We start from the raw sequence: 17994 nt of genomic DNA on the forward strand, positions 1-17994 counted from the left end.
AAAAAAAATTATAAAATGGTTTGAATTTTGGAATATGGAATAGTCTTATAAAATCCTAAAAATCTGATATTTTTAAGTAAAATTCACTCACTTTTCTTAAAAATAATGAGAGAAAAAAAATTTGTATTCAGTTTTCAGTGGCTCATCGACTGACTACACATATTATGCATCCTCATAAAAAATCAAGTCAATCCGTTGAATAATTATTATTATTTATTTTTATTTATTTCTAATAAACAATGAAGTTAATTGCAAGTGTGTTTTACACAACGCGGTAGCAAAGATAAACTCAAGATTACCGGGTACCATACAAGCCTATCCAAATTGATGGTTCATGCACTGTGAACCGGTGAACTGTTCGTAAATTACCGTATGCTTGCCCCTCGGTATTTAGTTTCGCAGGCAACAATGGTTTCTATGGATATTCAATAAAATATTTCCAAACAAAAACATATATTAATTTTGTTAAACTAGCAATGGGTCGAACTTGTGTTGTTTCGGGATGTAAAAGCAGACAAAAGGATCCCGTGTCCTTTTTTAAATTTCCTGAAAATTCGAAACTGTAAGTCCAACGATTTGATATTATCCGCTCCCATATACTAATCATTAACATTTTGCAGGTTTAATGCGTGGGCAGAATTTTGCAACTCGCCGGAACTACTCGCGAAGGTGAACCACTCAAAGAAGGTATGTTCAAGACATTTCTCAATAACATGTTTCAAGAATCCGCAAGATGCTTCTAAAGGGTAGGTGCTATCAAATTGGGTGATTTTAGTGTAAAGGAATTCTTGTTCTATAAGACACCATGCGTAACCTTCATAAAACTGATTCCCTATTACAGATTGAAAGATAATTCTGTACCAACGATTTCGACTGACGTTATAGAGAATGGTGCGATAGAAGCTACTATAGAGAACTCGAATGTTGTTGAAAATAAGGTTCAACTTGGCTTAGACGGGAATGCAGCGTAAGAATCCTTTCAAACCAAAATATGTATATATGTAATAATGTGCGGATTTTGCAGGCATTACAATATGTCGGAACCTATAACCAGTAACATCAGTAAACTACTGTTCACTGAAGGTGACCTTTTTATCCAACTTTTGTGATTAATATGATTCTAAAATTATGGTTGTACTAAATTATATACTGTCCTGTTTTTCTGTAGATATTAATTATCGTTTGCTTTATGAATTGGAAAAGCAGAATACAGAGAACCTCCAAAAAAAATTACAAATCGAAAGAGAGAACAAGCGAAAACTGCAGCGATTGTGCAATCGACGTTTAAAATCATTAAACAACAAAACCTTTCAACTGCGAAACTTGAAACTAAAATTAAGGGAAAAAACATCACATAATTTTCGCAAAAAGAAAATCTTTGATGCTGTTGAAAAAAGCCCGTTGTTAAGGGAATCTCTTGAAAATTCGTTCAAAAACAAGTATGGAAGAAGATATAAACTATCTAGACTTTTTGCAACGAAACAAAAATTTGCCTCGACAGCGAGCTATAACAGTTTACGAGCATCCGAGTTGCTAACTTTACCTCATCCAAAAACAGTCACTAATTGGCAACGAAAGGTTGCAGTTTCTCCAGGATTTAATGAAGAAATCATCCATCGTATGTCAGCAGTTGGTCGTACTATGGATGTAAAAGAAAAGGTTGTCGCCATTTTGATCGACGGAATGTCTATAAAACCATTAATTGAATATCACTCAGGAGCAGATATATTTTTTGGATATCCAGATGATGGTGGTCTAGAAAAATATATCGAGGAAAAAGATTGTTTAAATTTTGCGAATGAAGGCATTACAATAATGGTTAGAAGTATTTATTCCAATTTTAAGCAAGTAAGATTTTCTTCTATACATTATAGTCTCTAAATGGTTATTTAATGACAGTTACGACATTTATCTCAGGTTTTTGGATATTTCCTGGCTAACTCAACTCTTGGTAACGAAAAACAAGCAGAAATAATAATAGATGCAGTGAGAACTATTAGAAACATCGGATTTCATCCGGTGGTTACCATTATGGATCAGCATGCGACGAATTGTAGAATGGTAGAACAATTAGGTGCAGAAAAAGAAAATCCATTTTTCATGGTGGATTCAACACCAGTGGTTGTCATGTACGATAGTCCACACTTAATCAAATCTTTACGCAATAATCTATTTTCTAAAAATTTATTATACGATGAAAACATCGTTTCTTTCCGGTATATAAGAGAACTATTTGAAATTGATGTGAAAAACATGCCGCGCATGGTTCCAAAACTAACCAACAAAGCGATTGCATTGCAAGCATTCGATAAGATGAATGTGAAAACTGCAACAAGAACTTTAAGCAGAACAACAGCAAAAGCGATGGAAGCTTATATAGAATTGAACATGCTGCCAAAAGAAGCGTTCGCTACTGCTGAATTCATCAACCAAGTCGATGCGTTATTCGATCTGTTTAATTCTAGGTTCGAAAACGATTCTGTAAAGGCAAGAATGATATTTTTGCAGCCATAAACATTAATATCATGCTTTTTATTTATCATAGCCCCTTCGAGCAGCTATTTCGGAGAATTCAGAGCATTGGAGCTTTCTGTTGAAGATTCAAAAGATTCTCGAGCATGCATTGTTTGTTCCTGAAACTTCATTCGATTCGTTAAATGTAATACACCATGCTATTTTCCTCTATGTATATTACACATTTAAAGCAAAACATTTTGCTCTCAATTTTACATCCACATCAGTTATGTATGAGTCAATATGTATGAGTTAATTCGAAATATTTATCCAGGCATCTCAAGATTCAATGAATTTCCTAACTGCAACTCAGAGGACTCCTCCTTGTCTTAAAGGATTTATTCACAACATAAATGCAATCCGATTATTGTGGAGAATCGTACACGAAGAATACGGTTTTACACATTTGTGTATGAACAAAGTGTGTCAAGACGCGCTAGAGAACACGTTTGCAGCAGTCAGGCGATCTTGTGGATGTAACGATACTCCAACCAGCCATCAATTTGGAATCGCAGTAAAATATTGCAGTGTTCGTGGAACATTGGAAAAAATATACGGTTCCAACTGTGAACCCGATCAAACTTCTAATCTTCTCGATGTTGAAGAAAACGATAAACTTCCAGAAAGTTTCGTAGAGTCAGAAAAAGATCCATTAACGCTCAATAGAAGTTGTGTCACGCACTCTTTTGAGCCATTAGATTTTGACAGCGAAATGCCAGACATTCCCGAAACAAACGCATTAGTATACATCATAGGATACGCAACATCCAAACTATCACACAAAAATTGTAAGCAAAACATGAACTTGGCACATAATAGTATACAAACTCTCAATGTAAACTATACGTAGGGGACCTCGGGGCAAGTCCGACACCTTAAGCGCAATAATTTTTCTAAAATTCCACAAAGCTCCTAAAATTTTATATTCTGTGCATAATCCTTGTTTAGGTGGTTCTTAACAAAATATAATTTTTTCAGCGTTTCAAAAAATTGAATTCATTAAAAATTATTGGTTGCCAAAAAATGGAGAAAAATGACATTTTAAAAACGCTGGGGGTAAGACCGACACCCCAAAGGGGCAAGAGCGACCCCCTTTTGAACTTTCTTTTTGTCCAATTTTTTCCATTAAAAATGTATTGTGAAAGTGTGATAACGTGCAATTATGTGTATATGAGTATGTGTGATGCAAACGCATACTTTCTGTAGTTTCATCGCGTAGCAAGAGGAAGAGCATTCGAATGCGTGGTGTTATGAATAAATAATGTTTAACGCATGGTTTATATTATGGTACAGGTTTTCTCAAGTAATTCTTTCGAGCTTTATTGCCACTTGTATAGCCATTCTAACGAGGAAGAGCTGTTCTGCAAGCAGATTATATACGCTGTTACTAGGACTCATTCACTTAGAAGTGATGCACGCTTCGTAGTAAGCTATCCGGTTCGTGTTGTGATTTTTCGGAACATTGTTGATCAATAATCCGACGGTCAATGAAATTTTTTCATCAATATCATTTCAAAATCTCATATTAGATTATACTTTTCGTTTCTTTTTGTAATATTAATATGAATCACGTTCAATTAATTTTTAATTTTTTTGGTCGGCTTGAGACAATACTGATAAATAAATGTAAAAAACATAGTTTCCGTGTATTTCAATTATTAACATGACGTAATTATAGTATAATTGAACACAACAAATATACCCAGTCGTTTGTATCGAATCAAAAACGAACCCAATTATCTAAACACCGTGTCGGTCTTACCCCACCCAAAAACTGTCGGTCTTGCCCCAACAGCGCCCATTTTTGTTAAATGCTCAATTAACAGTATTGAAATACTCAAACTAATCTTCAATACATACAAATAACGATATGGAGAGTACAATAGAATGTGTGACAAAAAAAACTGTTCATTTTCAAAGCTTTTGTGTTATTAAAACCTTAAAATGTATCAACTAAAAATAACATCCAAAAGCGCATCAACTTTGCTTTCGCTTGTTTTGTTTATATTGTTGACGTTTATGAACCCATATGGCATCGATATGTATCGAAATGCCAAAAATAATCGTACTAATAATATCCTGTCATTATTGTATGATTTAAAATTTGATATCTGGGAAAAGTCGTGGGGTGTCGGGCTTACCCAGGGTGTCGGGCTTCCCCCCAGTTCCCCTATTGCAAACTAAAGCACTTCCTAAATGCATCAGGATTCAATTTTCCAAATCATACGACGTTAGAGATAGGTATAATATTACTATTTGCTTTTAAGCAGAAATTTTACCAGTTCCTTGGAGAAAGCCGATATAAGGTTAGGAATAGGCTGAAAGAATACGTGAAGTATGAAGACTACAAATTGATTTTGTGTCAGGTTTGTTTTGACAAATTCACATCCTGCGTTTTGAATACTCTCATCAAAGGACAAATGAGCAAAATGATGCATAACTTTAATAAAAAACGGTACATTAGCCGCCGAAAGCGAAATGGAAAAGCTAGAAGAATTGCAGGCAGAGTAACAAAAGCAAAAAAATGCACAACGGGTGCTACAATTTATTCTAAAAACGAGCATGAAATCTGTGAGCTGTAGGATAATATATTATATTAATCAACACTTTGTTATATATATAATTTAGTTATTCAGACTATTAGTAATAAATATCGCTTTGTCAATCTCGATAACTTCTAGAATAAAAATTATTTCTTCGAGACTTTCACCTCATCGTTTTTCTCTTACGAAATACAGTACATTGTAACTTCATACTAAACTAATCTTTATTGGTCTGCTTTTTGGAAAATATCTGTGCAATCCAGTACTGAAAAACATGCATTGTTTATGCGCCGAGAAACATTGACTCCTGGAAAATATTGGCTAGAATAATAAACTTGAAGTTGCATAGTAACGATGGAATCACATAAACAGTTTTATTTTATCGCAAACAGTCATTTCTGACAGTGAACCGAAATCATCGAGGGGTCTACTTTTGATGGTACATGCGATATCCTCGACCACTCTATCTTGAGTTTATCTTTGGCGGTAGTGTGTAAAATCTCATACAGTCAAACTTAAGTACGGAAGAAGTGCGTGGCGGTACGTTTTTCGCGCGCAAGGCGCGATTGAAAAATTCATATCTCCTTAAGTGTTTAATTGCCCACTCCCAAATTTTTATGGCATCAAGAAAATGATTTTCCTTTTTTATACAATAAAAAAAAGAAAAAAAATCATGTCCAAGTTTAAAAAAAATCTATTTGTTTTAAACTTTTTAATATTTTTCATGAAACCAATACGCTGAGTAAGTATTAATATACCTCATCCGAAAGCTGTGAAAAAGGCGCACATTTCATGTTTTGGGCACTTTTTGGTACCTTCTTTACTTTTGACAGTACGAGCGAATGAAAAAAGTATGTTTTTTTCAAATGGTGAAATTCAAAACAAAAAAATCACGAAAATCTCGCCTACTATGTTGAAATAAAAAAGCACGTGTCGAATATTCGGCAAAAAAAAAAATTGTGGCAAATTTTGCGTGGAATGTTGTTAAATTGTAGCTAAAGAAATGAAATGCCTTGTGAAAAATAAAACGAATAAAGTTATAAAAATGATTTACTTATTTCTCTTCATGCTTCTTCTGAATTTTTGATACAAAAATAAATATTGCCGAAATATGACCCTTTTAAAACCACCTGGATTTTTATTGAAGTGGAATTTCTAACCAAAGTTGACGCTCGGTAAAAATATTTTGAGCGCGAGGGTCTGCAATGTCTAAACTATTTTCTAAGCGGTTAATGGACAGCCCTCAGGTTGAAACGAATGTTGCACCCAGCTTGCAAGTAAATCATAGATTTCTGTATTCACAGCTTCTGTGACTCGCTGGAAGTGTGTGGTGAACTACCATGCGGTTACATCGTTTCCATGCATGTGGGGTGTATACATAGAATTTTTATTTTCAAAAAATTATATCTCCGAAACCTCTAGATCTGGTTCAAAAATATTTTTGAGATGTGGCATAGAATTGAATGATCTTTCAAATAAAAATATAAAAGTAATTAGTATTCAAAGACCCTCGCAGTGAAACTCAAGAAAAATCATTTAATGCGAATTTTGTTCGTACAAAACTCAATATTTTTTTAAAGTTAATATTTTTTCTTGAAACTACACCTCAATACTTTAATTCGACATATAACCCATGAAAATCGGTTCAGTGGTTCAAAAGTTATGAATTTAAAAAAAAATCAACTTTTGAAAAATCACAATTTTTTGAACCCGTCTAACGTGGAAAAAGCAACACCCTAATGACGAATTAAAAAAAAACTACGTACCTAATATTTATCGGTGAGGAACGATTCTACCAAATATTGCAAAATTCTGAATATATATATATATATATATATATATATATATATATATATATATATATATATATATATATATATATATATATATATATATATATATATATATATATATATATATATATATATATATATATATATATATATATATATATATATATATATATATATATATATATATATATATATATATATATATATATATATATATATATATATATATATATATATATATATATATATATATATATATATATATATATATATATATATACACTCAGAATTCTGCAATATTTGGTAGAATCGTTCCTTACCGAAAAATATTAGGTATTTTTTTATTTCGTGATTTTTTAGGCTGCCGTTGTGCCGTTGTTTGAACAAAGCTTCATTTCGTATACACCACCGTACCCGCATCAACCAGTTCATCCTGCGCTGCCATCACCGGAACGCCCGTTATACAATATTAAGGAAGCCCTCGAGCGCTCCGACGCAGTCGTGCTACCAGCCAGCGGCCAGCTCAGTCGTCCCGGCTCTGCGTCCGGAGGTCGTGAGGGGGTCTTCCGAACTCCCTTCTCAGGCGAGTATTTTGCTGTTTATGACGATCCGCTTCCTGAAAACCTTTTGGTTTCTAGCTTGCCATCGAGTACATTACGTTCGGATAATATGCCGGGACACCTGTTTGGCGTTGACGGTTTGCGGTTGTACTACCAAAACGTCAGAGGACTAAGGACGAAAATCGAGGAAGTGTACTTGGCTGCAGCTGACGGTGACTACGATATTTATGTTCTGACAGTAACTTGGCTTGATGATCGTATTACATCTGTGCAGCTCTTTGGGGATTGTTACACGGTTTATCGTGCGGATCGATGCGATAGCAATAGCATTCACGGGCGCGACGGAGGAGTTTTGATAGCTGTCTCTTCCGCACTTGTCTCCTGTGAATTTGGTGTGGATAGTTCATCATGCATCGAAGCTGTTTGGACGAAGATTACCACATCGATGAAGTGCTACTTTATTTGCGCTGTTTACATTCCTCCTGAAAAACGTCTTGACTGCAATATTATGCAGCTCCATCTAGACTCTATAGAATGCATTTCATCTCAGGCAAATGCAAACGATGCGATGATAGTGCTTGGTGATTTCAACCAACCAGGACTTATGTGGGTAGCCTCTGAGCGTGGATACGCTTACCCTAGCCCGTCATCCTCGACAACTAATCCTGCCAGCCGTTTACTACTGGACGGGATGGTTTTCCACGGACTAAATCAAGTAAACACGATCTCCAACCACCAATCTCGTTTTCTGGACCTCGTCTTCGTAAATGGGATTGCTCTGCCTGAGTGTTCTGTGAGTGAAGCTTCTAATGTGATCGTTCCTTTGGATAACTATCATCCCGCTTTAGAAATCACAATTTCTACCAGTAGCACCCTGCAATACGAAGAAGCTTTAGTTGCGGATCGTCGTAATTTTCGCAAAACTGATCTAGCTACATTGCGCCGCTCCCTGTTGTTGATCGACTGGAGTGTACTACTTGATCACGTGGATGTAGATGCTGCAGTTGACCTGTACAACCGACTACTGCTTGACTGTGTTGAAATATCCGTGCCTAAATGCCAACCTCCTAGGAAACCTCCATGGTCTAACGCCATGCTTCGGAATCTAAAACGTACTCGTGCCAAAGCTCTTCGAGCGTACACTAATCGACGATGTCCTTTTCTCAAGCGCTTTTTTGCAATAGCCAGTAATGAGTATCGTAGTTACAATAAACTGCTGTACAAACGATATGTGAACCGCATTCAACAAAACTTACGAAGAAATCCGAAAGGCTTTTGGTCTTTCGTTAACACGAAAAGAAAAGAAACTGGCCTTCCATCTAAGATGGTTTACAATGACGAAATAGCGACTACGACTGCGGCAAAATGCTCATTATTTGCCAGTTACTTCTCGGGTGTTTTCACGACTAATGCGCCATCTGTAATCGAGCTCGAAAATGTGGTTCGTGATGTTCCTGTTGACGCTGTGGAATGGATTTATTCACAATTTCAGAACAATCGGTTCTCTCTGCAATTCGGAAAACTAAATCGTCGTTTTCTCCAGGACTAAGAGTTAAGACTTCTCTAGAAGAGAAAGTCAAAAAAATATAATTTTTTAGAGCTTGTGCTCTTTTTCAAATCTTTACCTAAGACTAACTACAATTCATTTTAAGACTAACTTATATAGGGAACTCCTGTCCTTGATGAATGCTTATCGATGCGGGTGGTCTTCCAGGAACTGTTTATTTAGAAGCTGCATTTCCCACGAACTATTATCTTTATGCGACACTTCTCACGAACTGTTTATCTGCTACGACGGATGTATAGTTTATTTTATGATCCTAATTATGCTGATGCAAAACAGATATCGATGATGGGGTGTCTTGGCTGTTTATCCAAACTGTTCGATTATTTACTTGGCCTTGATATTGAATGATATCTGTTTTATGTCGATGCAGTGCTAACTCCTCCGTCTTCAAAACTCTTTGTCCTCAAAGTGGCATCGCAGTACGGAATGGCGTTGGTGTATTGATAAATGTTTCAATTTCCTTCGATAGTTCAGGGGGCATTGTGCTTAGAGGCATATTTCTTCAGATGTTGATGTTTTCAATCCTGCGAATTGAATTTGTTTTTCTTCCTTTGGTGTGAACTTAATGCTGACGTTTGTAGATCGTCTGCAGAAAAATAAGAATAATGCTATTGCTCCAGCTCCTATCATGGTTACGAATCCGAATGATCCGAAAAGATTAATTTTCCAAGAAAGTGAGTTGTTGACTAGGTGAATCGTGTCTAATTTACGTCGGTGCTCTAGGGTAAGGTTTTTCAGAAACTCTTCCGGTGGTATGTCGAGGGTATTGATTTCGTAAACTTTTAATCCAGTAGTGGGATGATAAGGGATTCCGGAAATAGTTGTTTCAAAGTTGGTATAAATTTCTCCATTGATGCGTAGGTCACAGTTTTCGAATTGTATCAAAAATGATCCATTTAGTATTTGATTTGAACTACTGCAGTTTGATGAAACATCCAGTGTTGCGTCGTTGACTAATATAGTAGGGGAACTGTGGGTAAGACGGACAGGTTGGTAAATAAGTACAAGCGTTTAAAAAATATGTGTACTGGTGGGGCAAGACGGCCTGTCTTGATTAATTCTATTGATTCATCCTTATATGAATGTCTCGCGTGTAGAAACGAAATTCTAGCAGTCAAACGTGGAGAACCATCCAGTTAGCTGAAGTCTCACATGTAGTAGACCGCAAGATGTACGTTAATGTGACCGAGGCTGAATACGGAATTCCTAGGACCTGGAAAAGGTGGAAAACTTTGTGCAGGTCCCATATTCTGATTATGTGTAATCGAGGAACTGATGCTACCAATTGCGTATTTAATATGTAACTTTCCAGTTTTGTATAAATGATTTGACTGATCATTGGAACTGATTGTATATCTCTCTTTATGACAACGGAAAAAACGATATTAGAAAATACATCATTTGCTTCAACTTTAAATTGAACCCCGTTATTTTTCACCTCGAATTGAACATATATATTAAGAAGAACCACAAACTATCCAAAACATGCGTTAGAAACAGTAAATTTTAATATTTTGTGTTGTGATCATCCTTTCGGCGACATGTCCGTCTTACCCTCACCATATGTCCGTTTCACCCGCAGTCTGGAAAAAGTGCAGATATTTCTTTGTTTTCTATTTCTTTCAAAACAGATACTTGTTGATTTTTGTAACATAATCCCTCTGGGCACTCGAAAGCCAACATATGAAGCTACAACATAGAGTATTTCATGTTGACAAAAACATGCTTTTACTATTTTTTATTTGAGTATAACCTTAACATGTCCGTCTTACCCCCAGTTCCCCTACCTGGATTAATTCTTTTAATCAAACCATTTGAGTATACCTTTTCAAAGGTGAATGACTGGATTTTATAAGTAATTTTATGCAATCGGTCGGATGATATAAGTTGAAATCATTGCATATGAAGTTGTTGTTATGTTCTTCACATGGTTGCGTTAATTGGTATATATAACTGTTGTTCCTAATTACGTAGTTGGATTTAAGGTGAATTCTTTTGTTGTCTTTCACTATGGAATCGATGTTATTATATTCGTAAGTTTTTGAAGAATATTGTGGTACTTTTAGTATAGCTGCACCCTAACTGCATTGTATCGATCACTGCGCCATCTGCAAACGCTTGCCAAACGTGTTTCAGACGTCTAATTTATTCGGAATTTCAGTAGCGGGTATTTACACACGATTCAAATCGAGCCTAAACGTCTGTTATCTGTGGTTCTAGGCAAATCATTTCACACACACCACATGAGTGGTTTGTTTTCCTCCAGCTGTTATATGTAAAACTGTCAGCCAATTTTATCATTTGAAGTAGCTCGTATAAAGTATTTATAATGGTGCATAAATGCTCTTTGTCGCTGTAAAGGTCATTCCGAAGACGTACAATGCAAATTGGTGGTTCTATCATGAAAATAATCCGATTGAAAAGTTATTTTCGATTTGTTTTTCTCCATCTATGACAGGTGGAGGAAGACAAATCGTCGAACACAGTAATATGGTTACAGATTGTCAAGTACTCTATAGTGTAATCATATGACAAGGAGAGATTAGATCATCACCGTCTTCCTTTGCACTGATTCTCTCATTTGTCTGTCAAACGTGTACTGTAGTCTGTGGGACGGGGATATGCGGGGTTTGCTTGTTTTCTGCTTTCTTCTCTTTTGTTATGTTGTGATTTTTGTTAATTTTCCTGCAAATATTTATGGTGAGCATTTGGGGGTGGATGGATCGAGTATGTCCAGTGCATGATGTCACGGGGGACGGATGGAGGGGTGCGCCGTTAATGACTCAAAAAAGTTCCCCGTGTAGTTTTGACGCAGAGATGCCAGATTTGCATGTCTGCAAATTCGCAGACTTAATTTCAGCTGCAGATTTTTTTGATGACGCAGATATTTGCAGATTTTTTAATTTGGTTGCAGATATTTGCAGTATTTTTACTTTGGTTGCAGATATTTACAGATTTTTGAATATAAAGGCTTTTGGTTATACTAGCTTCAAATTACAGCTTTATCTATTTTAGGCATTGTTGGTACTTCCAAGACTTTAAAAATTATTATTTGCAGAAATTTGAAAAAAGTATCTGGTATCTCTGTTTTGACGTTTTCGCTGTTTTCACCTTCTGTTACTGAAAAAAGCCAATGAATGTGTTGCATCTTCTATCACTTTGTCTTGCCTGCCACGGATAAGGGACCATTCATAAATTACGTAATGCGTTTAGGGAGGAGGGGTACGACAATTTGTGACATATGGGAAAGGGGGAGTAAGCTAGATCGTTACGTAACATGTTTTCACAGAACAAAAATTTTTTTCGAAGAATTTGTTACGTAATGGGGGTAGGGGGGATAGAGAAATTTGTGACAATTTGTTACATGGGTTACATGTCAATTTTGGGCAATTTACGCGTTACGTAATTTATGAATAATCCCTAAGTTGCTAGTGAATATACGAAGTCATCAATGGGGTATTTTTCTGTTTGCCTCTCTTTTTTCTGCTGTGAATTTTGTTCATTGAGCAGATTCGGCCTGTCCCCTCATTGAATGCTATTGGAGGTGTAAGCCCGAGAATACAGGGAAATAGCGGCGGAGTGGAGGGTGGAGATGGAGAGTGTGTAGATGAATGTTTTGTATCTCATGGGCTTTTCGGTTGATGTGCGCCGGTGTGGTGGAGTGCGCCGGTTTTCCATTTTTTTGCGCTTTCTAGCAGAAGTGCAGAAACTGGGTATGTTCCATTGGCATTTCTGCTGGAAAGTGCAGGACCAGTGCTTTCCGCTGCATCAGTGCGCTGCCATCGAAAACGGCATTAGTGTATAGCTTCAGTATTTATAGGTAGGTGAAGACACTGAGGGGAGATATTCGAACCTGTCAAAATTTGTGATGATGGACGATGAAGGGGCGTTAGACACTTGTACTGTGTTCAGGCCAATGGGCTGAAACGCGTTTTGATAATTACAAAGAACATTACAAGAAACATGTCAGTACGATGGCGTTGAAACGCGTCTTGACTCGTGGTGTGAACGCAACTTTTGCTTCACTTCGGTGCTGAGTCGAGGTCACAGTTCCAATTCCCATCCGCTGTTTGTTCATACATCTTAATAGCGGTTTCAGCTCGAGCGAAATCCACATTAGTATCTTCCTGGTCAGTTGTCAGTTCATGTATTTGAATGAGATAGCCGGTTTGTTAGTGCGCATCATTGTGTAGGTATTGTTTTTATGTTTGGTGCCTTAACGTACTTTCTTGCTCTTGGTTTCACTGAGGGAATGTCGTTTGAACGTTTCATCCGTGAATGTGATAGGGGACCACTTGCAAATTTGATAGAGTAAAGAGAGGGTATCGTCAAATTGGGACTCTGGAGTAAGTTTTTTGTGGGGTGTGGAAAGCAGTTAAAAATTTTGGGGTAGATGTTTTTGCGTTGTTTTGTTTGCATTCGACCCCAAAAAATTGGTTGCATTTGAAGTTTAGTCTTTTTTCTATTTCGAAGATACGTCTCAGATCATTGAACTGTGGGAAATACTTGAATCGCACGCGGAAATAATTCCCTTAACCCCTATTTTCAGCATGTCCAACTGGTGTGATTTTTGCCTTTCTCAATAGAAAGGTATTGCAATTGCTCTGAAAACCGACTTTTTAACGGAGGCCCGGAGGGCCGAGTGACATATACCATTCGATTCAGTTCGTCGAGTTCGGCAAATGTCTGTGTGTGTATGTATGTGTGTATGTATGTGTGTATGTATGTATGTGTGTATGTGCGTATGTGTGTGTGTATGTGACCAAAAATGTCACTCGTTTTTCTCAGAGATGGCTGAACCGATTTTGACAAACTTAGTCTCAAATGAAAGGTGCAACGTTCCCATAGGCTGCTATTGAATTTTTAATGGATCCGACTTCCGGTTCCGGAATTACAGGGTGATGAGTACGAACACGCAGAAAATGTCGATTTTAATAAATTCTGCAATGAATGTATAAAGGTGATTTTTTTCCAAAATATGACCACAACTGCTTCGATTTGTAGTATTAGGTCACTAACATCCATTCAAAGTCTGTTTGGCCACATTGGCCACCATTATCGGTTCCGGAAGCCCCGGCGGAAGTATCTAAATTCAGAATAACAGTCACATCGGTTTCTCGGAGATGGCTAGACCGATTCGACTAAGCTTGGCCTCAAATGAAAGGTATTGCGTCCCCGCAAATGGCTATTTAATGTCATCCCGATCCGACTTCCGGTTCCAGAGTTACAGGTTGTGGCGTGCGATCACATAGCAAATTGTGATTCAAACCGATACTCCGATGAAAGCAAAAAAGGTAAAAATTTCGCTAAAATGTCTCTCAAACAACTTAAATTTGCTGTTCTAGGTCACCGACGGCCAATCAAACTTTCGTTGACTACATTGACCACCATAGACGGTTCCGGAAGTGCCCGGGAAAACCGGCCATCTTTCAAAATTTACGAACTCACATCAGTTTCCCGAAAATGGTTGGGCCGATTTTCACAAACTTAGTCCCAAATGATAGCTATAATATCCCCATAGATGTCAATAAAATTTCGCACGGATCGCTTATATGGGTCCGGAAATATAGACTAAATCGTCCGGTCACATATAAAATTCCCATATAAGCCGGAACTCAAATTTTTTTTTTCAAAGGGGGGAACCTCATGAAATTTCAGAAATCGAATTCGTATTTTTGATGCCAAACATCTTTAAAATGCATGAAACGTCGAGATTTTATGTTATCTCGAATTTTTTTTTTTTTTTCATAAGATCGACTTTTTGGGACTTTGCCGATTTCGCACCTTTTTGCCTTTCTCAATAGAAAGGTATTGCAATTGCTCTGAAAACCGACTGTGATGTGCGTATGTGTGTGTGTGACCAAAAATGTCACTCGTTTTTCTCAGAGATGGCTGAACCGATTTTGACAAACTTAGTCTCAAATGAAAGGTGCAACGTTCCCATAGGCTGCTATTGAATTTCTAATGGATCCGACTTCCGGTTCCGGAATTACAGGGTGATGAGTACGAACACGCAGAAAATGTCGATTTTAATAAATTCTGCAATGAATGTATAAAGCTGAATTTTTTTCCAAAATATGACCACAACTGCTTCGATTTGTAGTATTAGGTCACTAACATCCATTCAAAGTCTATTTGGCCACATTGGCCACCATCATCGGTTCCGGAAGCCCCGGCGGAAGTATCTAAATTCAGAATAACAGTCACATCGGTTTCCCGGAGATGGCTAGACCGATTCGACTAAGCTTGGCCTCAAATGAAAGGTATTGCGTCCCCGCAAATGGCTATTTAATGTCATCCCGATCCGACTTCCGGTTCCGGAGTTACAGGTTGTGGCGTGCGATCACATAGCAAATTGTGATTCAAACCGATACTCCGATGAAAGCAAAAAAGGTGAAAATTTCGCTAAAATGTCTCTCAAACAACTTAAATTTGCTGTTCTAGGTCACCGACGGCCAATCAAACTTTCGTTGACTACATTGACCACCATAGACGGTTCCGGAAGTGCCCGGGAAAACCGGCCATCTTTCAAAATTTACGAACTCACATCAGTTTCCCGAAAATGGTTGGGCCGATTTTCACAAACTTAGTCCCAAATGATAGCTATAATATCCCCATAGATGTCAATAAAATTTCGCACGGATCGCTTATATGGGTCCGGAAATATAGACTAAATCGTCCGGTCACATATGAAATTCCCATATAAGCCGGAACTCAAATTTTTTTTTTTCAAAGGGGGGACCTCATGAAATTTCAGAAATCGAATTCGTATTTTTGATGCCAAGCATCTTTAAAATGCATGAAACGTCGAGATTTTATGTTATCTCGAATTTTTTTTTTTTCTAAAGATCGACTTTTTGGGACTTTGCCGATTTCGCACCTTTTTGCCTTTCTCAATAGAAAGGTATTGCAATTGCTCTGAAAACCGACTGTGATGTGCGTATGTGTGTGTGTGTATGTGACCAAAAATGTCACTCGTTTTTCTCAGAGATGGCTGAACCGATTTTGACAAACTTAGTCTCAAATGAAAGGTGCAACGTTCCCATAGGCTGCTATTGAATTTCTAATGGATCCGACTTCCGGTTCCGGAATTACAGGGTGATGAGTACGAACACGCAGAAAATGTCGATTTTAATAAATTCTGCAATGAATGTATAAAGGTGATTTTTTTCCAAAATATGACCACAACTGCTTCGATTTGTAGTATTAGGTCACTAACATCCATTCAAAGTCTGTTTGGCCACATTGGCCACCATTATCGGTTCCGGAAGCCCCGGCGGAAGTATCTAAATTCAGAATAACAGTCACATCGGTTTCTCGGAGATGGCTAGACCGATTCGACTAAGCTTGGCCTCAAATGAAAGGTATTGCGTCCCCGCAAATGGCTATTTAATTTCATCCCGATCCGACTTCCGGCGTGCGATCACATAGCAAATTGTGATTCAAACCGATACTCCGATGAAAGCAAAAAAGGTAAAAATTTCGCTAAAATGTCTCTCAAACAACTTAAATTTGCTGTTCTAGGTCACCGACGGCCAACCAAACTTTCGTTGACTACATTGACCACCATAGACGGTTCCGGAAGTGCCCGGGAAAAGCGGCCATCTTTCAAAATTTACGAACTCACATCAGTTTCCCGGAAATGGTTTGGCCGATTTTCACAAACTTAGTCCCAAATGATAGCTATAATATCCCCATAGATGTCAATAAAATTTCGCACGGATCGCTTATATGGGTCCGGAAATATAAACTAAATCGTCCGGTCACATATGAAATTCCCATATAAGCCGGAACTCAATTTTTTTTTTCAAAAGGGGGACCTCATGAAATTTCAGAAATCGAATTCGTATTTTTGATGCCAAACATCTTTAAAATGCATGAAACGTCGAGATTTTATGTTATCTTGAAAAAAAATTTTTTCTAGAAATCGACTTTTTGGGACTTTTTTCGCACCTTTTTGCCTTTCTCAATAGAAAGGTATTGCAATTGCTCTGAAAACCGACTTTTTAACGGAGGCCCGGAGGGCCGAGTGACATATACCATTCGATTCAGTTCGTCGAGTTCGGCCAATGTCTGTGTGTGTGAATGTATGTGTGTATGTATGTATGTGTGTGTGTATGTGCGTATGTGTGTGTGTATGTGACCACAAATGTCACTCGTTTTTCTCAGAGATGGCTGAACCGATTTTGACAAATTTAGTCTCAAATGAAAGGTGCAACGTTCCCATAGGATGCTATTGAATTTCTAATGGATCCGACTTCCGGTTCCGGAATTACAGGGTGATGAGTACGAACACGCAGAAAATGTCGATTTTAATAAATTCTGCAATGAATGTATAAAGGTGAATTTTTTTCCAAAATATGACCACAACTGCTTCGATTTGTAGTATTAGGTCACTAACATCCATTCAAAGTCTATTTGGCCACATTGGCCACCATCATCGGTTCCGGAAGCCCCGGCGGAAGTATCTAAATTCAGAATAACAGTCACATCGGTTTCTCGGAGATGGCTAGACCGATTCGACTAAACTTGGCCTCAAATGAAAGGTATTGCGTCCCCGCAAATGGCTATTTAATTTCATCCCGATCCGACTTCCGGTTCCGGAGTTACAGGTTGTGGCGTGCGATCACATAGCAAATTGTGATTCAAACCGATACTCCGATGAAAGCAAAAAAGGTAAAAATTACGCTAAAATGTCTCTCAAACAACTTAAATTTGCTGTTCTAGGTCACCGACGGCCAACCAAACTTTCGTTGACTACATTGACCACCATAGACGGTTCCGGAAGTGCCCGGGAAAACCGGCCATCTTTCAAAATTTACGAACTCACACCAGTTTCCCAAAAATGGTTGGGCCGATTTTCGCTTATATGGGTCAGGAAATATAGACTAAATCTGGGGGACCTCATGAAATTTCAGAAATCGAATTCGTATTTTTGATGCCAAACATCTTTAAAATGCATGAAACGTCGAGATTTTATGTTATCTCGAAAAATTTTTTTTTCTAGAAATCGACTT

The 17994-nt window shown here is 37.5% G+C and overlaps 1 long non-coding RNA gene across 1 annotated transcript; it reads left to right on the forward strand.

The window, feature by feature from the left end:
- Positions 1-372: 372 nt before the first annotated feature.
- Positions 373-1130, forward strand: LOC131682879 (uncharacterized). The gene is made up of 4 exons (XR_009304225.1): positions 373-562; positions 621-687; positions 842-967; positions 1025-1130. It is a non-coding gene; the product is annotated as an uncharacterized LOC131682879 (long non-coding RNA).
- The last annotated feature ends 16864 nt before the right edge of the window (positions 1131-17994 follow it).

The sequence above is a fragment of the Topomyia yanbarensis genome, chromosome 2, assembly GCF_030247195.1.
Source record: "Topomyia yanbarensis strain Yona2022 chromosome 2, ASM3024719v1, whole genome shotgun sequence".
Lineage (NCBI taxonomy): Eukaryota > Metazoa > Arthropoda > Insecta > Diptera > Culicidae > Topomyia > Topomyia yanbarensis.